This window comes from Nycticebus coucang, chromosome 1, assembly GCF_027406575.1.
Source record: "Nycticebus coucang isolate mNycCou1 chromosome 1, mNycCou1.pri, whole genome shotgun sequence".
Classification (NCBI taxonomy): Eukaryota; Metazoa; Chordata; class Mammalia; order Primates; family Lorisidae; genus Nycticebus; species Nycticebus coucang.
The window spans coordinates 188,930,679-188,952,515 of record NC_069780.1 but is presented as its reverse complement, the minus strand read 5'-3'; the positions used below and the strand labels follow the sequence as shown (position 1 = coordinate 188,952,515).

Genomic DNA, 21,837 nt, shown 5'->3' with positions numbered 1-21,837 from the left:
TATTTCTCACTGTCACTTTGACTGCAATTTTCAAGACAAGTGGTTATTGTATTGTGCCAATAATAGAACCATGATTTCCAAGCAGACATTGAGATACCCGTTAGTCCTTGGTGACCCCCATGTTTAGGAAGAGATGCTGCTTCAGAGGCTCCATTTGTTTATACAGATGTTCGTCCTTGAGGGATTTTTGTCTGAGATCAACCACCAATCATGTGTTTTCTACAAGGAAATTACACAGTGAGGGTGGGTTCCAACCCTCAGAATATTTGCTAGTTCAGTGAAATAAAACCAAGACTATTTGAGGAAACCTATAGCTGCTTTGTTTCACAATAAAATTTAAAATAGATGGGTTTTATTGCTTTATTATTCTTGTCTGTCATATTCTGCCATGGGGGCTCCCTTGGGGGACTTTGGAAAATAAAGAGGGAGAAACGCATTCTGGATGAAGAAGTTGTATATTATCCACAGGGCTCAGCCCTGCAGGAGACCCCGGGGTGACCTGGGTGAGTTTCTTAACCTCTCCACACCTCGGTTCAATCGCCTTTAAACTGGGAAAATGTCAGAATTTGCTCTGTGCCTGTTGAGAAGATGAAATCATGCCAGTAAAGCAAATTCACTAGTGCCTAGCATCCTGGCATGTAGGGATGTTCAGATAATTTGAGCTATGATTATGAATTATTACCAGATTATCATTAGTGGTTTATAAAATGTTTCAGATTTTGAAGTGTTGGAAAATCCTTAATAAACTTGCATCATCATTACTACATTACAAAGGGTTATTCAATGGCGTTCATTGGTGATTTTGTCCAAGTTTTCCTGGGATTCAACTGTAGCTGACCATTGCAGGCAGGTGGAGGTGAGCAAGGAATATCTGTTCTCTATCCTCAGAGGGGTAGCAATAATATTCACAAACCACACACATGTTATTAGAAATATTATAGTAATTTGAGGTATGCCTGATCATTTAGGATTTTTTTTTTCAAAAAAACTATAACTACTTTGTACATGATCTTCTACAAAGACAGAAAATGAACAAGATAATAAGAATCAAAGTTAGAAAACATACAAAACCCTTCAAATTATAACCACAGAACTGAATCTGACTATCGTAATTCACTTTTTTATTGTTGTTATTATTATGGCCTCCCAGAAGAGACTTCTGAGACCTTCATAGAGACCTTTTTTACACCTTGATTATAAAATAAAATTAAGAGAATATAACACAGAACATTAAATAGAAACTTATGAAACAAATTAAGCCAATTTCTAGAAAACACGGCAGCAGAATGATAAAGCTGGCAAGTATATAATTGCACACCAAATTAAGGAGAAAGGAATTCCAGACAAACATAGAAAAGGGATAGGTATTGGGAAGAAAAGAAATAGACCTGCCTACCTAAACATATGCTGGGTTCAGTAGCAATGCTTCCGAGTGGGCACTAAAAATACAGGAAACGTGCTGTGGTTCACACGCTCCGCTATGTGCTTCCACCCTGGGTGGTACCTGTGTGTTCCAGGTTGGCGGACACATTGCAGCTCACAGCCATAAACACTGTCAGCAGCAAGGCAGTTACACGTCCCAGGAAGGCTGGTAAAGATGAGCAATTGTCCATAGTGTGTGTGTGGACATAGCACCAAGTAAGATAGATTTATTGAAAAGATGCTACATAGCTGTAGTGCTCCCCTATCAGGTACATCCTTCCACAGCCTCTAAACTAATAACCAACAAATTCATAGTTAATGCATAGCTGGACCTTAGGACATAGTTGAGACATTTACTTCACTGATTGTACCCTTGTCCCAGTGCACTCAGACATCCCATCTAGCTATACCTGTATCTCCCTACCCATCTCTATGTTATAAATAGTCAACAATTCTTATATAGATAGACACTCTAGCTTTTGATCAGTCTGTCTACAATATAATATAATATCTAGCTTTTGATCAGTCTGATCACTCTGGCTTTTGATCAGTCTGTTCAATTCTGTCTGCAATATAAGATATATATATATATATTCAACTCTATACATTTATCTATCTTTTTATTTAGCTGACCAGAGAACATATATATCCAGATAACTATGTTACAGGAAATACAACTTCAGGGGTCTGAGCCTGACTGCCCCCATGATGTAACAGTCACGCTGTGCTGTGCTCTTGCTATCTTTAATGAAATGTACTCCTTGAAGATGATACTGATGGAATTCCACTGTGATGCTGGCTGACAGTCATCCAAATGCCCAACTTAGGAAAGGTTAAATTCCAGGAAGGAGTCGACACTGGAGCCCACCGTGCAGGAAGGGGGCCATGCTGGTTTTGTTCTACGCGCTATCTGAACACTTCACTGTCTTTGTGGTTCTCTTCCCAACTCATAGACAACCATGTGTGAGAAACATCTCAGAGCCTTTCCCTTCTTTGACAGACTATAGCTGATGTTCCCGTATACTAGGAACAGCAGAGGCTGTCTGAGAAGGCAGGAAAATGAATGGCCTAGCTGGACAATGTGGAGATGGACTATAACTACAGCAAATATAATTATTTAATTAAATTATAAAATTATGCAATAAACATCTCACATTAAATTAGCACAATCAGAAGGCTAAAGGAGCTCACTTTTATCACATTCTTCAGAACCATTAGAGAAGTTATATTTTACAAGATTTCAATGTGAATCACTCCATTAGGAAGCACATGCATGTACCGTGCTTATTACACGCCAGCGCTGAGCACTGGGAAGGCGAATACGGCCAGCAAGCCAGCTCCTATGGTTGAAGAGGGTGGACAATGCGCACACACCAAATGCTGCAGTGAATCCACCCCAGACTGCCTTTGAACGGATGTGCACAGAAGTGCAGAGACTGGAGATGCAAATGATTTCATCTGGTCATGGAGAGGGAAGACGAGCTGGGAGATGGAGAAGAGAACAGGCAAATACCCACCTGCTGGACAATGTGGGGAAATTATAGCAAGTGTGCGAAGCTCTGGTCGGGGATGGGAGAAAAGGGGGCAGCAGGCCCAGAAAGGAGTTGCTGTGAAGCACGGTGACCGGAGTGCCCCTGCTCTACTCCAGGGAGCGTGAGAAGGCCACTTTATCTGGAGCAAGTGATGTGAACAAGGAGAGATGAAGACGAAGAGGGTGCCTTCCAGTCCACAGAGGATGCTGGCTTTCCATCTGCATGAGATGGCAGCCCCCAGGGCAGTGTGAGCAGGAGCCCTCTGGCCACTGTGTAGGGAACAGGCCGGAGGGGCACAAGGATTACACTGGGAGGTGGTCAGGAGACCAGCAGTCGTGGAGGCCAAGACACCAGGCATTCAGACCAGGCAGGTGCCAGTGAAGGTGCTGAGACTTTGAATAGATTTGGGGAAAGAACAGATTTATTGACAGCTGGAAAGTAGATTGACAGAAAAGGAGAAAACTCAAGTATTATTTAAACTGCTTCAGCCTGAGCAAGTTGATGAATGAACTTGCCATTAATAAAATGGGGAACTCTACAGAAGGGCATCCTTAGGGATTGGAGGGGAGAGAGGAACCACATGGACATGTTAATTCAAAGACAAATTAGACATCCAAATCGTGAACTCCAATAAGAAGTTGAATATATAATTCTAGGGATAGACACGTGGGAGTGATCAGTGTGTAAATGGTGCAAAGGCCGGAGAGCAGAGGAGACTCCCAAATGGTAGGAATGGCGGGAAAAGACCCCAGGCCCAGGCACTGAACCCTCCAGTGGGAAACGAGTGGGCGGATGCAGGGCACTGAGCTACTGAGGCTAAGACGGAATGGCCAGAGGTACAGCAGTCAGGCCAGGAGAACAGATGTCCTAAATCCAGATGGAGAAGTCCTTCAAATCCTGCTGACGTTAAATATGATGACAACTGAGGCTCCACGACTGGATTTAGCCACATAGTGGTGACTGGTGACTTGACAGGCAGAACTAAGGAATGAGTGATCAGAGGAGGAAACAGAGGAAACAGAAAGACAGGGATTGAGGGTAACTGATATGGGCCCTTGTAAGTAGTTTTTCTGCAACGGAGAGAGAAACAGGATGTAGCTGGAGGGGTAAGTAGGGTGCACAGGTCAATTTCTTCCTAAGATGGAAGGCATTTCTATGCTTATTACAGAACACAGCAGCAAGAGGAAAAGAAAAATTGATGATGCAAGAGGGAAAAGGTCAGGGTTCAGGCTTAGGTCACAGGCCTCAACCAGAACTAATCAGAGTGGCCGCCAGGTAGGATGCTGTCACTGGCCAGCTTGGGCAGCAGCCTCACCTTCAGGCCATCACTGCAGCAAGGAGGTGGCCTATCAGGAAAGGAGGAGGAGCAGTTCTCAAAAGGTATGTGGGTCCTGAGCTCTGACCAGGGCATGAACTCCAATTCATATGTATTAAAAATAAAATCATGTGAAGGAGGGAGGGGGGTGGGGCCTTGGTGTGTGTCACACTTTATGGGGGCAAGACATGATTGCAAGAGGGACTTTACCTAACAATTGCAATCAGTGTAACCTGGCTTATTGTACCCTCAATGAATCCCCAACAATAAAAAAAATAAAATAAAATAAAATAAAATCATGTTAGGGATTTTTGTGCACAAAATTCCCTGCACTTCCGCGCCCAGGAAGGCTATGTTAACCAGTGCAATGAAAATATTTCAAATTGTATATAAAACCAACACATGGTACCCCATGATTGCATTAATGTACACAAATATGATTTTAAAAAAAAAAAAAGGAAAGAAAAAAAGAAAATCTGAGCTATGCCAAGTGACTTAGATCCACCCATCTAATTCCTCAGCACTAAAAATGGAAGAGCTACTCACTATTCTTAGATATTATTATATGAAAACAAGGCATGGTATTTACTTCCCAGAATCTCCAAACCATCTTTCCAACCTTTACTCTTTTTTTCCTTTGGTTTAACCAATCATGGTTACTGCTCAGGCTTCAAACAAAAGCAAATGAAGCAAAATGACTCTGATGTCTTTGAGGCCTGGGAGGCTAAAAGAGACACAAACACACATGAAATCCCCATGAAAATCTCTGGTGGATAAAGCATGAACTGATTAAGTTTGCAGCCCTCAGCTAGAGGGGCCTCTCCGAGACTCTCATCTGGAGACCAGGACACAGGGAAACCAAATCCAAGTCCCACGACATCCAAAGATCCAAACACAGGGTCATTTTTATGCCCTCGGCAAAGTTCTGCCAAGAATAATCATACACACAGTTTAATCAAGGGCGCGGTATCCTGCCATGCACATGGAAACCTTCAAATCCAAGCAGTTAACCCCACACACATCGGCCCCGCTAATGGGTGTCTGGGAATAAACAACACACGTTCGCCCTCCCCAGCCTGACTCAAACACAAAACTAAGCAAAGAAAATGAACCTCACCACACATCTGTGTTTCACAAATATTTATAGTCGTCATAAAGCTGGCGACCTTTGGAGAGATAACATGTTGGCAGACACTCACCTAAACAAAAAAGGGGACAAGCCCAAGCCCCAAACAGAAGAGAGCAGAGGCAGAGGCAGGATTTCCCAAGCTCCAGGACACGAAGGCCAAAGCCCTGTAAAGTGGATAATGGAAGCAGACAACTCTCCCGAAAGTGGACTCGGGGAAGCGGAGTAAAGTGCATGTAACAAACAGATCGGGCCCACACGGGCCTTTCCGGATGGCCTCCCAGAGATTGTTCCGTCAGCCTGACCAGACGATGGGGCAGGAGCAAGGAGCGGAATCCACAGCTTTAGTATTTCTGACATTCCCAAGATGGACAGGCTAAATCTTTCTCCCCAGATACTACCACTCAGCAAGTTTAAGCAAGTGTGTACCTTGTGTCAATAACATGCACAGAAACAGACTGCAAATGTCACAAAATAAGATTCCTATCAGGGCAGTGGCCCAAAAGAGACACTGTCAGCCACTCAGCAAGCATTTTGCCCATCAGAGTTAGTCTCTTTGTCTCCAGAAACTCAGTCTAGTTTAAACCCAGTTACCCAAAATCACTCCCAAATCTATGTCCTCTCATTTTCCTTACTTTACAATATAGGAACCTTTCAAAAACAAGAAAAGATTGAGCACTGAGTCTTGGGGCAATCTGTTCACAGCCAGGTTAACCTGGATCTGGGAAAAAGAGATCTAGATTCTATTTTTGGGGACTTACAAACTCATGAAAAGATTATTGTATGCACATCGCAACAAATTAATATTTTAGGTGAGTTCTCTAAACTCCACGATGTGAGCGTCAGCCTGCAATTATGTGATTTTCCCAGACTTAGCTGGGTCTCCCAAACCTACCACTCAACATTTGATGTAAACACCACACAGTAGGAACAAGGAGACAGAATTAAAGCACTGTGATAACAAGTTAATGATGTTTAACAGGATGGGTTGACCGCCCTCAAATTTAAGAAAATCTAAACTATAGTTGTTAAAAAAAATAGGTTGTAGCACATCTAAAACATTACCCTTTCTCTAACCAAGAGAAATGAATAATAAAACAACAGGATTTCAGTTGTCTTGCTGTAAACTAAGTCTCTGTTTGTGGGAAGAAGTAATGTGCAGCCAGGATTTATGTCCCATTTATACAAATACTTTATTTGTCTGAATATCCCTATTAAATTAAAATTGGGCATTACTTTTTATCAGTAAAAAAGGAGAGAGGCAGACTAATACATTGAGAACAATTTGAAAAGCAACATCTATTTTTAAATATCTGGTCCCTGAATTAGAGAGTTAAATATTTCAATCAGTTAAGAAGAAAGTAAAGGGAAAAATTCTAACACCGATTAAAATAATTGTGAGAAAAAAATCCGAGCACTAAAATAAAGCTTTTCAGAAGGATAATGTTTAATAAACAAATTAAGAGAAACTACAATGACAAGAAAGAGTTAATAGCCTTAAAAATCAAGTCGTAAAATCTGAGTCCCAGTAGCTAAACAGTTGCAAAATCTGGATGAATAATTCTCACACACCTAGGTCTCATTCCCTTTCTCGGTGTCTCTCTCTCTTCCTTCCCTCCGTCCTCTCCCCCTCTCCCCTTCTCCCTCCCTCTTCTCAGAGTAATGACTAATTATCACTTGAAAAAAATTAATCAGGTAATGAATCAAGAATAAAATATATGAGAAAGAATGGATGTTATCAAATTGCCAAAAAGCTAAAAACAATACTCAATGAAAATGAGGTTTTAGCAAAACAAACTTTCCAACATACTATCAGTAAAGTATAAATACCTACGCTGTTATAAAGCCAGCTGGCAGTCTCATCAAAGACTCTTCGGTTTCAGTTTTTTTATTATTATTATTAAATCATAGCTGTGTACATTAATGCGATCATGGGCACCACACACTGGTTTTATAGACCGTTTGACACATTTTCATCACACTGGTTAATATCGCCTTCCTGGCATTTTCTTAGTTATTGTGTTAAGACAATTATATTCTACATTTACTAAGTTTCACATGTACCCTCGTAAGATGCACAGTAGGTGTAATCCCACCAATCACCCTCCCTCCGCTCATCCTCCCCCCTCCCTCCCCTCCCTCTCCCCCTTCCCCCTATTCTTAGGTTATAACTGGGTTATAGTTTTCATATGAAAGCCATAAATTAGTTTCATAGTAGGGCTGAGTACATTGGATACTTTTTCTTCCATTCTTGAGATACTTCACTAAGAAGAATATGTTCCACAGTAAATCAACCATAGTTATTCTAATCTAATGAATAAACTCTCAATTAAAAGAAAAGCATGCTTCATGATAACAGCTGCTACCGTCTGGGAAACATGTACTTCATGCACCAGATCTCCCCTCTTTACAAGACAGGGGTGATCCTGGGATTGCACAAAGCAGGAAAGTGGGATTGGAACCCAGCTGTGTAAAATGCCTGCCACATCCTCTCATCGTGTTAATTTGCATTCAGTCTATGATTTCTGTTACAGAAAAAATCTATATATGTCCAGCAAAAGAGAGCAGTAAATTGCATTCAGTGCCTTTCCATGACGGAATATTGCATGGGCATTAAAATGCAGCTTATTTAGGATTTACAACAATCTGAGGAGGCATGTACACTGCACCACGTGAAAAAGCAGAATGAAAAAGTTTACGTCTGGCATTATTTTAACTACACAAATTGCATATCAAGAATATACTATGCAAAGAAAAAGACCACATTAAACGCCAACAGCAGTTGTTTAAGTGGAGGCCTTGTGGGTGATTTCCCTTCTTTTACGTATTTCAATAATGAGCATTCACTACATGAACTTGTTTTTTCTTATTTTTTAAATCGCAAAAATAACAATCTGCTGGAAATTTTAGTGAATGCGTGGCCAGTAAAATGCAAACACCCTCAACCCCAGAGACAATGTCTGTTCAGAGATTTATATATCTTAATATACATCCTGGTAGGCTTTTTAACAGACATGAAATCGTGTAGAGAATATGTGTGCCTATGTATTTTGAAGAGGAATGAGATTACATTAAATATACTGTTTGGTAATTTTCTTTTTTCAATTCATAAGGTACCACAGATAGCTTTCCATTACTTTTATAATAAGAATTTTCTGTTTAAGTCTTTGCTGTCAAAGTGAAGAACAGTTTTCCATTATGCATGGAATAGTACCTCAGGACCAGTAGCCCCTGGAAGAGGCGTGTCTGCAGGTCAGGTTCCTGAGACGGAAGGATGAGCGGAACAGCTTCCTGCTTCAGCTCCCCCAAGGAAACACGTATTTATTAGTGTTCAGATTTTCTTGGCCCATCTTAAGATGTATAGTGCAGACCCACATAGGATGTGGAGTATCAGAATTATCCTTTTTTAAGAAAAAAATAAAATACAAGAAAAGAAAAACCACACCTCATTTGGTGTATGTAGCAAAGGGTATCGTTACGTGGTCTCATAAATTATGTCAATCCTGGTCAAACCTTTATCTTTGCTTATAATAAAGAAGGAATATTTGACACCAGAATATTCCGTTGAACAAAATAGTTGGGCCACTTTGGGTCACATGGGTCAAATGACCCAACTTAAGTGCATACTTGCCCTGATGTGTACAAGGAGCAGTTTGTATAAGGAGACAAACTAACGCTGTCACACTTAGCAGCTACAGTATATGAACAGGGAAGGAGGAGGAAATACAATCTGAGCTTACTTCATAAATGGGCCACACCTTCTATTAACGAGGCTAACTGAGGGAATAATACGTATACATCAGGCCCTCCATTGGGCAAAGCTTTAGTCTGGGCACCAGGGCTAATGCACCTGGGATGTATACACTGTGTGTACATCAAATAAGACATCATGAAAATTGATGACTAAATCCCGAGCATCCAGGCCAGTAGTTGTTAAGGGACCCATACTTATTATGCACTGTGTATTGAAACACACCCACACACTGCAGTCCAGGGATGTCCAACCTGCAGCACATGGGCACATGGAGATTATTTGAAGCCTGTTTTGCTTATCTGTGTGCCTGATATCACAAACATGCACCTCTTTTTTTGTTGTTGCTGTTCATCAGCTTTCATTAGTGTTTGTGTTTTTAATGTGTGACCCAAGACAATTCTTTTCCCAATGTGCAACAGGAAAAAAACAAAAAAAGATTATACACCCATCCTTACACAATGGGATCTTTGAGCATGCCAAGGATCGTGTAGATCCGTCTTCAGCAAGCTACATCCTGCAGGCCAAATCCAACCTGCCACCTGTCTTTGTAAATAAAATTTTATTATAACACGAGCACACTCACTTGTTTACAAATTGTCTGAAGCTGCTTTCTTGCTGCAATGGCAGAGGTAAACTGATTCGATAGAGACTCTGTGGCCTGCAAATTCTAAAATATTCACTCCTTCACATTGAGAAATAGCTTACTATTTCCAGATTTATATTACTAAGTGAAAAACTGGTTTCTTAATATTAATTCTGAGTTTTCTTAAAGGACCTGAGTATTTCCATTAAGGCAGAAAAATAGTGCATGTCTTTTCTTATTCTAGAAATGTATTCCTAGGTCTAAGAGGTAGTATTGTGCTTCAGTTAATAAAATAGATTCAAGTCTCAGCTCTGCTTCCAACTACTTGGGAATCTTGGGTGGATTTACTTAAGCTCTCTATGACTCAGTTTCCTCATCTATAAAGTAGGGATTATAGTAGCACCTACCTCAAAGAGTTATTATAGGGATTGAACATATATCCCTCAGCACAGGGCCTATTACACAGTGAGAAATGACCGAGCTAATACCTTTCTTCTCATATGACAATGGCCAAGCCAGCACAGGCTTCCTGTGGTCTTTCCCGTGCCTTCCAGCCCTCAGATTCAGGAGACAGAGCCCCACCAAGGCTGAGTGGACAGAGGCCCACCAGGGCTGGGTGGACAGAGCCCCCACCAGGGCTGGGTGGACAGAGCCCCACCGGGGCTGGGTGGACAGAGGCCCATAGGGGCTGGGTGGACAGAGGCCCACCGGGGCTGGGTGGACAGAGGCCCATAGGGGCTGGGTGGACAGAGCCTCCCCGGGGCTGGGTGGACAGAGCCCCCACCAGGACTGGGTGGACAAAGGCCCACCGAGCTGGGTGGACAGAGGCCCACCAGGGCTGGGTGGACAGAGCCGCAACCAGGGCTGGGTGGACAGAGCCTCACCAGGGCTGGGTGGACAGAGGCCCATCAGGGCTGGGTGGACAGAGTCCCCACCAGGGCTGGGTGGACAGAGCCTCCCCCGCCCGGGGCTGGGTAGACAGAGCCCCCACCAGGGCTGGGTGGACAGAGCCCCCACCAGAGCCGGGTGGACAGAGCGCCCACCAGGGCCGGGTGGATAGAGCCCACCAGGGCCGGATGGATAGAGCCCCACCAGGGCTGGGTGGACAGAGCCCCCCAGGGCCGGGTGGACAGAGCCTCCACCAGGGCCGGGTGGACAGAGCCCCCCAGGGCCGGGTGGACAGAGCCCCCACCAGGGCCGGGTGGACAGAGCCCCCCACCAGGGCCGGGTGGACAGAGTCCCCACCAGAGCCGGGTGGACAGAGCCCTCACCAGGGCTGGGTGGACAGAGCCCCCACCAGGGCCGGGTGGAGAGAGCCCCCCAGGGCTGGGTGGACAGAGCCCCCACCAGGGCTGGGTGGACAGAGCCTATCAGGGCTGGATGGACAGAGCCCCCACCAGGGTTGGGTGGACAGAGCCCCCACCAGGGCCAGGTGGACAGAGCCCCCACCAGGGCCGGGTGGACAGAGCCCCCCAGGGCTAGTGCAGCACTAGTTCAGTCACAGTGTGACCCTGAATCTATGTGGGCTAAAGAAAGACATAAAATGGAGACCCTCCATGTCTTCTTCTGTGAAATGTAAGGGCTCGGTGGAAGAACCTCCCATCTCAGCTGAGCATGGCTGACTACAAAATTCATTTAGCGCCTTCCGAGTAAAAGAAAATGGGGGGCTGGGAACTCAAAAATCCCAGGGCTGGAACAGTCATCCATTATACAGAAAATATCTCTGGATTACCTATAATCACCAAGCACAAACATAACCCTGCCTGTGACAAGATGGTAATTTAGTTAGGGAGAAAAATAAGTGAGTGAAATAACATTGTGTGTTTTCAGTGACTAGCGGATGTAACGAGCTCTGTCCCTCTCACTTTCTCAGCCACGCGTCCCTCCCACCACGCCCCACCCCGATCCTCTTCAGCCCCTCTCTCTCTTCCAGTCCCTCCAAAAGCTGGCAACAGGTGCCACAAGAGAGGAATATAACACCTCAGTCTGAGGTGCCCTAAGATGCTTAAGGACCTGGCAGAAGCAGCACAGCTCAGCCAGCCTTCAGGCGGGAGCAGAGCAAATGGGTCCCTGTTCATCCAAGAGCCAAAGGAATTATGAAAATATGTGGAGGCCTGACCAGGAGGATCCCTTAGGGCAATCAAAGGAGTTTAGGGCTCACCCAGCAGGTGTGGGGGCCTGCAGAAACCCCCCAAACAACAAAGGGGGTGACAGTAGGGTGTACTGCAAATAACTCCGGGCAGCGCCCAGGTGGGACTGCAGAGGGACAAAGCTGACACCAGGGGCAACCACATGGGGGCGGGAAGATGCCGAGACTCAGCGGCCCTGTCTCATGTCTCTGGGTTCCTCGGTGGTGCTCAGCAGGGTTAGCTCCGAACAGTCTTTCCTTCGTGAAGAGTTCTTAACGTTTCTCTTTCTGAAAGCTTACTCATTCACTGCCATTTTTAGCAGCAGAAATAAGTAAAGCTCTAAGCTATCAAAGTGTCTCAATATATAATTTTTTTTATTTCCTCTCTTCCTATATAGATGTCACACTTACCAAGGAGAGATGAGGCAGAGGCTGCGTTTCCTCAGTCATGAATCTCGCTTAGACTCCTCAGCCGCGTGGGCTCTCCAGCCCGGTTCTCACACACCAATGCTTCACAAAAGAAACAGAAGAGAGAAATCTTGTTAACCCATTTTGAAAGAGGATGGGCTCATTGCTCATCAATTCTAGAAAGTTTCAGTAATACCCTGAAGAACCAGGGAAAGCTGCGTTCGCGGTGCCAGGCTCAGAGCATAGTGCTACAGGCCGGCTTGGTAACCACAAATCGCAGAGCTCTATCTTACTATCACATACACCCTGCCTTCTTCAGAAAAAGAGGAATTAGAACCTCAAATGCTATTAACAGAGGAAAACTACTCTCAGAAGAATCCAAAAGCACTATTATTTTAAACCCACCAGGATCACTTTAAACAGCCTGAAACTCAAGTTCAGGTTGATTGTGTGAATATACCCAGTGGGTGACAGCCCTTCCGTTTCATTTTTTGGAATGCAGAATACCATCAGGGAAACATTTCAAAAACAGGAGAAAAAGGCAGTACATGTACAATAAACTACACCAGAAATTTGAGTTTGTATTTTTATTTGCCTATGAATTTATTAGGTCTACTACAATTGTGAGAATTTATGGGTGCATGTGGCTGGCGCCATAACCACTGTGCTACAGGCACCGAGCCCTGTGAGAATTTATGGGAAAAAGAATTATATTATAATTTAAAAAAAATCACTTTACCAAAACCACACAAACCTGCCCCATCTCTTCATTCAATTTTAAATATAACAATTCCAAAGTCTTGATGCTATCAGTGGATAGAAACACGTATGCTGGAACTTGAAAAACCAGGTGACTTTCTGTGTTATCAGCACGAGAAACGTGGCCATTGTCAGTGAAGGGCGCCTGTGGCTTCAAACACCGCAGTTCAGAGCTCCTGCCTTTTCTTCTGGGTCCTCTCCTTCCTCCCTTCCCACTCTGCTCCTCTGGCCGCTGTGAATCTGAAACGCCCTGATGTTCTACATCCCCACCCCTGCTCTCAGGGAGCATTGAGAACAAAGACCAGAAAACAGAAAGAACTTTCCAGAACATTCCAGCTCTTCCTCTGGGCAATGATCCCCACAGGGTCCACTTCAGTAATGATCTAAAGACCATCTGCCTTCAGAAAATAACTAAATTCCAGCAGCTGAAAATGTATGAAAATTTTCTATCAGTCCTAACGGAAGTCCTTGGGCCCAGGGGCCAGGGGCCATGGAGTAGAACAAGGTGAGGCTGCCTCTGTGCGGTATCCCACCTCCAGAAAGAGCCTTCTGTGGGTCACTGAGAAGCAAGGGGCCATCCAAGGTGCCCCGCTTGGAAGCGCCCACCGTGGAGCGCAGGTGCGCCCAGGCTGGGCATCGTTGCCAATTCTCCCATCCCTGCTGAGTCTTTGGAAGTTCATGACATCATCCTTTGGAAAGGGTGAGGTACAGATGCAAATCCTTGAGGCCAAAAGAGGAGCCAGGGAAGTCCATTCAGGCTGAGCAATGTTCCTAAGAGCGGCCAGTTTCTTTTTCACAAAACTCATAACAGATCACCCTGGACGTGGCAACAGGACACACGAATTAGGGCGGGGAGGGGTGGGGGAAGGATAGGTGGAGGGAGGATAATTGGTGGGACCACACTTATGGTGCATTTTACAAAGGTACATGTTAAATCTACTAAGTGTAGAACATAAATGTCTCAACACAATAAGAAAATGTGGTGAAGGCTATGTTAACCAGTTTCACGAAAGTATTTCAAATTGTATATAAAACCAGCACACTGGACTCCATAATTGCATTAATGTACACAGCTATGATTTAATAAAAAAAAGAAAAAGGAAAAAAAAACTTCTTTACTTCATGGTAGTTTTAAATACATGAGGTAGTTTCCTCTCTTGAACCCTGAAATCTGCTTTACAACCATTATTACTAAAATTTCCTGGTCACTTTTTAGATCTTTGTTGAAACTTAGGTAATGAAGTTGGACAGAACCACTACTGGATGCCATGAATGCCTGGATATGTCTAGGAACCCCCACAGGTCAGAATTAAATTAAAATCAGGGCTGATGGGTCTTCTATCCTAGTGAGGTCACCAGTTAGTTGAAATAGCCGCTCAGATGGACATCCAAGCCACACCTGCAGCACAGGGCCATCCTCTCACCTGGCAGAGGAGACAGGTGCCAAAAAACAACCCTCAGAGTTCAGGGTCAGTGCAACCAGAGAGCACAACCTGCAGGAGGGAGCATCCCTGACCAGTGCAGCAAGAACAGCCCGCAGCCGGACAGCTGGACAGTACCAGCCCAACCCCCAGCCTTCAAATCCCAGCCCCTCCCTTCCAAAAAGGCAGCGCTCACACCGTGTGTCCCGGGGGGAACACAGCTTGGTAGAATTTGATGTCTAAATAGGAAAGCAATCCCAGCAGCAGGGTTTGGGGCATCCTAAAGGGTCTTGACTATGCCTGTGTTTACATCAACAGTCCAAAAAATGGTTTTTTTTTACCAGCCTGCACTTGACAAGACTTTCTACTCCTGAGAGTAGAGAGAGTCAGCTCTGCCTGAGTAGGAGCTCCGCCCTCTTCAGGAAGACAGGCCATTCAAGGGGACATCCCCGTGTGCCCAGGAGCAGACCCAAGGGCGGAAACCACAGCCACAGGTAGACACTTTAAGCCAAAAGAACAGAAGAAGTCTCCTGCAGGCCCAGACCCGGGCTCTCCTGTCCTGCCTCCGTGAGGTCATCAATCAGCTGCTATTTAAATCATAAATCACTGCCCCATTCCCTAGAAAACTGTGAAGAAAGTCAAAGGGAAAGAAACTACAAAGCCCCAGAGGCTCAATCCAGACTGGAAGTGGGAAAATTTTAAAGCGGATGTTTAACTACCCATTTAGTAAGTAACTGCTTATGTTTTATTAACATATAAATTTCCCTGTTTGACCCAATTCCATATTAACCTTATTCTTCCCTCTTTTAGCTTAGCATTAACCTTGGTACAAACAACCTCCCAAATCTTTGATGTCATAATTCTCAGAGTTCTTCTCCAGAAAAACTGCCACCATGAACATACATACAGAGGCTGCCAAAAAAATGTATACCCATTTTAAAAACGTCCTTTATATGTATGGAACTGTCACTAGGACACTTTCAACTTATAAACAATACACTTTTCCCAGAAGTTTTACCCTGAAGTCACTTTCATGGGATGTTCGAGTTATCTCTAAATAGAAACCAAGGGGTAAGATTAAAGCATTAAAACTTATTTAGTGCCCTTCAGCACATGGTTTTCTGCTAAAATCTGCGATTTCTGGTGGCCCAATATGAAGTGATCTGTGGATCTGAACATTCTTGCAGAGATCACAGGCCACCTGAAGGGGAGTCTTCACCCACAGATACAGGCAAGAAGTTAACACGTCAGGCTGATCTTAAGGGTCAACCTGGAGACTGTCCACAGTGAACATACATTGGAAATAAAATGACACAAACGAGACCACCTGGCATTATAAAGTTTAGGAATGGAAAGAAGCCCCACCAGATGTAGGGTGGAGAAACCTATACGCTATTGGGCCAGGGTTTTCAGGTGGCCACGGAGTTTCACAGCCAGCCTCTATCTCACCACCAGTCTGTCCCTTAACCTCTACACACACACACGTGCTGGGTGCTTAGAAGACAAACAAGAACCAATTAAACTCTCAGGAGCTCACACAAGATAGTGTGTGATGTTTCCGCCTCGTAGTTTAGTGAATATTTTGAAACTGGAGGGAAGCAAGGTCACTTCCAAGCAGAAGAATCCAGGGGCATGTATCAGAGGGCCTGCTCACAAGGCCTCTCCCAGGAAGGCCAAAGGCCTGGCAGGCTGGAAGGAGCCACTCCAGGCAGCTGAGTGATGACACACAGAACGTGGGGAACATGAGAAAGAGATGGGACTTCACCCAAAGGAGGGGAGAGGTGCCGAAGGTTCAGTAGGACGTCAGGATGAGTGGAGTGCTCAGGGGATCGATGGGGCAGCTCTACAGGGGACGCATAAGGAGGACAGAAAGTGGGGCAAGAAGCTGTCACCAGGGAACTCTAATTCCAAGGAGATGTGTAGTAAAGGATTAACCTCGTCCATCCCAAGGAAAAGACAGGCCCTAGCCCCATTGCTGGAGGTCACCTCTAGGTCCCAGTTGCTGGAGGTCACCTCTAAGCCCTTGGGATGTCCTGCCTGATGAGAGTCTGCTTTTCTGGAGCTATAGGTCATGAAGATAGTCTATGGGAGCGATATGGTTTAAGGCTGTCACTTCCAACGGTCTCTGTCAGTCCCTAAATCAACACTGGCCATGCCGGCTAGGAATGGTGGGGTCTGCACACCACAGGCAGTGCACGTGAGCTGGGAGTCATCCGCAGACGTTCGACAACAGAAAGTGTGGGCAGCACAGAGAAGCAAAAGTGCAAGGTGGGGAAGGAAGAACGTGCGAAAAGAAAGAGGAGGGCGGGAACTCAGGTGCAGCAGAGATGGCTGGATACTCGAAAAGGTACAGCCTTTACAAACATGGTGTATACTTTACCGTTATAAAATATACCTTCATTGTTTCACTTTGCTTTAATATGCTTCATGTCTATTTGAGGTTTACAGACTATTGTTATGGGGTACACGTGGATAGTAAAATGGTTACTATAGTGACGCGAAATAGCGTATTTATCATGTCACAAAGTCACTTTTTTGTGTGACAAGAGCAACCAAAATCTCCTTCCTTAATCCAAATCCAAAATCCTGTACAATTGTCACTAGAGTTCCCACGTGTGCATTCCAGCTCTCCAAAGGACATAAGCAGGTGAGCGCAGGCAGGCGGGGCTCAGGTTGGGGGGACGAAGGGCAGCTCCAGGCTCTTCGTTCCCCCCGCGGAACCTCAGCTGCCGCCTGTCCCCACATCCCTGAGCAGGTATTCCAGAACACAATTTGAGAAAGAAAAGCAAAATGCGTGGAAAGCTTGAGGATGAAGGACGACGGTGCTGGAGGAGCACCACACGCCCTCCCTCTGCCGGCCGGGCGCAGGGGCGTCCAAAGAGCAAGCTCATTTGGACTCCCAAATACCAGACTGTGGACCACTTTACATTCAAGTAAGGGTCTGTACTTACGTGAAAGACAAAGTATTTTTTTTAAAGCTAGATCTCTGGATTTGGTTCAACTTCATTACCTAAACCTTGAACACTGCTTGACACTGTGAGCTTTACATGAGGACAGCAGACTTAGGAAGGATGAAATGTGGTGGGCCCATGTCCTAAAGAATAAAAATTCTTTACGTGTTTTCCTTCTTAAAGGTTTCCCCGCACTTCAAGGTTTTCTAGCCTGTGGGATTTGAGCAGGACGCCAGTCAAGCTCAGTACTGACAAACAGCATCTGGACGAAGCGGTGTTTCCCCAGGGACAAGCTCGATGCAAACAGCTATGGCTGTAGAAAGTTAGACATCATACACAAAAAATGTGTGATACAGCAAGTATGTAAGGCAGGAAAAAACATTTAAAACCTGATCTCAAAAGTTGTAACAACACAATAATGTCATAACCCAAAAAGCAAATAAACACTCTGCCTTACTGTCCACATCATTAAGAATCTCTTTGATAATCATCTCATAATCCTTAAAAAAAATCAGGTCTTGAGATTTCTCTTCCTTAAATTTCTGGCTCTCTTAGGACCAAAGGAACACCTGGAGACCAGCCCCAAAGATGGCCAAGTCCTCCTGGATAACATGTCCCTTGCAAAGACTTTACAATGACCTCACACGTGGGTCACTTACTGATGCAAACAGCTGGCTCTGAGACCGTCAGGGACAAATCCTACTTCACTGTGCAGAAGAGAGACACTTCTAAAAGTTGTATTCAAAGAGTGAGACCCATATGGAAGAGAAATCAGCCTCCCCCGAGGAGTCCCTATGCCCAAATTGGGCCTCCCATCCTTCTTTCCACCAGGTATTAGTCACCGAAATGTGATGGTCTAGAACATTAAAGATAGGAAACCAAAGGACAAGAGAATTCCTTTTCTCAAAGTGTTGACTAATCCTAACGACTTCGGGAAGAAAGAAATCCAGTTGTTTTCCATTTAGTCCTCATGCAGATTGTCCTCCAGTGGATACTTGAAGCCAGTCAGAATTGCTGACCCCAAGACCAGTATGTTGCCCCCAGAACTGAATAGAGCTGGAGAGAAATGCTTGCTGTGCCATTACTCCCACAGGAGACAGTGACGTGTCTGAGCTGCAAAGAGGCCTGGGAGGCTGAGAAGAAAGGGGCAGAAACGACTTCGTCATTAAAGCAAATAGGTTGCCAAAAACTATGGAACTGCCTAAAATGAGCAGTTCCCCAAATCAGCTCCCCACGCTCTCAGAATAGTGAATACTTTCTTATTTGGGCCACCGTGAGCCAAATCTTCCAATGGCAAGCTTGCCTTTCATGCAGGCAATTTCGAAGAGCTTACACAAGTGGTTAATTGGCCTCTCAGCTTTCATTCTGACAGCTAAATCGATCCATCCTTTCTAGACGACAATCTCAGTCCCCAGAGAGAGAAGGGGGTCTGAGGCCCTTTGGAAAATGTGGTCTCTGAATTCTCACTCATCCAGGGTAACACTTGTAACAAGACTTACCCTATAAGCAGTCGTTTGCCCACACAAAGGAGATTCAAAGTTTAACTCCAGATATAAATTCAAGATTTAATTCTAAGATCAAGATTTAACTCTAAGAAAATTATTTAACTACTGCAGTTACTTAATTTTCTCTGTTAAAGCAGAAAGGACAAGAAGGACATGTCTGCCTCATATTAAACCGTAATTGGGACAACACTCCCTTAGAACAGGGCTGAGTGAAGGCAGACAGGTCTGTTACAGGAGGGTCAAGAAGGAGGGGGCTTATTTATCCCTGAAAAATGTCCTGTCTGTGACATTCACAATGAATTGATAATGAAACTGCAACTGGTTAAATCATTCGGAAAAAAATATTTTCTTAAAAATAGAATAAGTAGAATTTTTTAGAAGTTTCTAGCTAAAAATTTAGTGAAGGGAAATAAAAATATGCTCCCCATCCACTCAGTAAGGGGAAGAAGGTTAGTACAAGTTCGGGCATATTGGACCATGTCAGTTTTGAACTGCCTGGGCTTTTATTTATTTTATGTGCCTAAAACCCTGATGTTTCTGTTTTTACATAGAACACAATGATGTGGGCCAGGAAAATTACGTTTTGCCTTAAAAGACAGGCTGTGGTGTTGCATGCTGGCTTACATCCAGAAAATGCGCTAAAGTCATTTCAAAATGTTCCTCTCTCTGAAGACATGAAAAACACAAGACTGAAATCAGTCCCGATGACCTGTTGGATCTCATGTCATCAGAGGAGGGCACCGGGGCCTGCAGAAGAAAAAGGCATCTAATTTTCACATCTCTGCTTGGAGGTAACTTGCTTGGGAAGCTTGGGAATGAGTCAGCCACCTAAGCGTGTGTTTGGTGTTTGACAGAGGAATTAACACTCTATGAATCCCTGAGTGTGTTGCATAACCCCAAATCTAATTCTATTCTATTTGTCATCCTTTCAATATAAATTAATGATAAAAATAAGAAAAATAAGCTACTATGCAGCAGACCAGATGGTGTCTTACCTTCCCATAAACCCTGCTGTGTTTAGAGCGTTTACACACGGGGGTGGGAATAAGCAGACCTTTTTTACATGTGGCAATGACTCATGTCACCCATTTCAGCACGAACTGTACTGAAACCTCATCCTCATGAAGACACTGCACATCCCCACTAATGTGTAAAGTCACCCGTCTTAGCTGCCTCTGATTAGTCACGATGTCACCCCGCCCACTGTGCAGCCTCCATCCAGGAGCCCATCTGACCCGGTCCACTCGCACATCCCAGAGCCAGAAGGCTGGGCACGTCCTCATGTGACACTGCTGGGGAAATAGAAACAGCTTCATGGGAGTTATGAGGCTTCTTCCATTTTTTTGTCAACACACACCCTCAAAACTTCAGCCCAGGAACTCAAGTGCCTGGACCTTTGTACCTCTCCCCAACCTTGATGAGCTACAAGGAAAACCTAAAATATCACTTGGAAGAGGAACCATGAGTAATCTCAGGAAATTTCTGAGTCCACTCATTCATAAAGGAGCCACAGCCAATCGCTAACGATCACATTCAATAACGGTCACTCTGCAGAGCTAAATGGGACACAGACAGGACCAGCCAGGCATGCAGACCCTGCTTTACAAACGATGCTTCATTATTTTCCACTGAAAGTACTCAGGGCAGTGCCTGGCCAATGGGAACTCCCGGGGAGGGTTGGCTGGCCCCTCATCCCAACCCCAATAGTGTGGTTGGGTTGACATTTTCTCTTCATGAGCAGTCAAGGCAAGTCCCCCCTCCTTTCTGGAATGAGCAGTATTAAGCTGGCCACTGATATTGGTTTGTTTTTCACCTTTTAATCGACATGCCACTGAGACAGTAATTCCCCTACCTGGAGGTACCTATTAAGTTTGTTTATGAATCAAAATCCGTAAGTCTGTGTGTCATGACTTTTAATTCCATCTTATTGGCTGGGTGTCATCACTGAAGCTGTCAATCCCAACGGTCCTTCCTGCAGGCTCTCTGAAACCCTCACCCCGTGGTCCAGTAGTGTAGCTGCCTCTCCTCTGTGACACGTGCTACTTGTCTTTTCTCTCCAGTCATGCTCTGCTGTTTACTTGTCTGACTCTCCATCAAGGGCAGGCACCTGTCCCAGCCAACTCTGAATCCCTGAGGACAGGCCTAAGTAACAGAGCATATTCAAGAATGACAGTTTGATGAAAATTCTCATCTTTACCTCAGGGTGTGCGTGCACAGTGACAGAGCAGGGCTATGTCGTCCCTAACCTCAGCCTCTGGAGGTTCTCTTCTGATTTGATGTCATCTCATCCGATCCTAGCTCTGACTTTCTGACATCAGTGAAAATCACCAAGAAGTACAGGGAAAGTTAGCCTGGGTGGAGCCTAGAGATGGTCCAATCCTCACGCAGGTCTAGAAGACGCCCCTCCCATAGCAGGTGACTAGGAAATGGTGGATGACAGTGCAGATGGCAGCCACTTATAAGGAGGGAAGAAAAATCACAGCTTCCCAGCCAGGAGCTCTAGGCCTCCCTTAGCCCCATCTTTGCTCAAAATAAAATCCTGTTTCCACCCCTCCTTAGAAGGTTTGCAAGTTTCCGAAGAAGCTCTCTGAGGTTTTCATGCAGGGCTAATACCCCACCCCCACCCCCCGTATTACAAGTTCTTGGCTGGTCATCCTCTTTACACTCACAAAATCCCAACTTTGCACAGACAACCCTACCCAAATGTCCCACTGTTTCTCTCCCCTCTTCTCATCCATTAAGCTGACTCACCTGGACCTGGACCCTCTACAGATTGCCTTGGAGAAGATGCCTCCACTGCCATGGAGAGCCAGTCTCTTCCCCTGAGATGTCGCCAGGGGAGAGGAGGTGTTCACACTGTCAAGCGGGGAGAAGAAGGCTGACCCAGTGTCCACCAGGGATCAGAGAGTAATGCACAGGTCACTGCGAAAGTT

The 21,837-nt window shown here is 44.9% G+C and overlaps 1 protein-coding gene across 2 annotated transcripts in view; it reads right to left on the bottom strand.

Moving 5' to 3' along the window:
- Positions 1-21,837, bottom strand: part of SEMA5A (semaphorin 5A) — a 475,532-nt gene that overhangs the window by 336,995 nt on the left and 116,700 nt on the right. For both annotated transcript variants that reach the window (XM_053593046.1, XM_053593055.1), the window contains exon 2: positions 12,272-12,370. The gene's annotated coding sequence lies outside the window, so the exon portion shown is untranslated. The remainder of the gene's footprint in view (positions 1-12,271; positions 12,371-21,837) is intronic.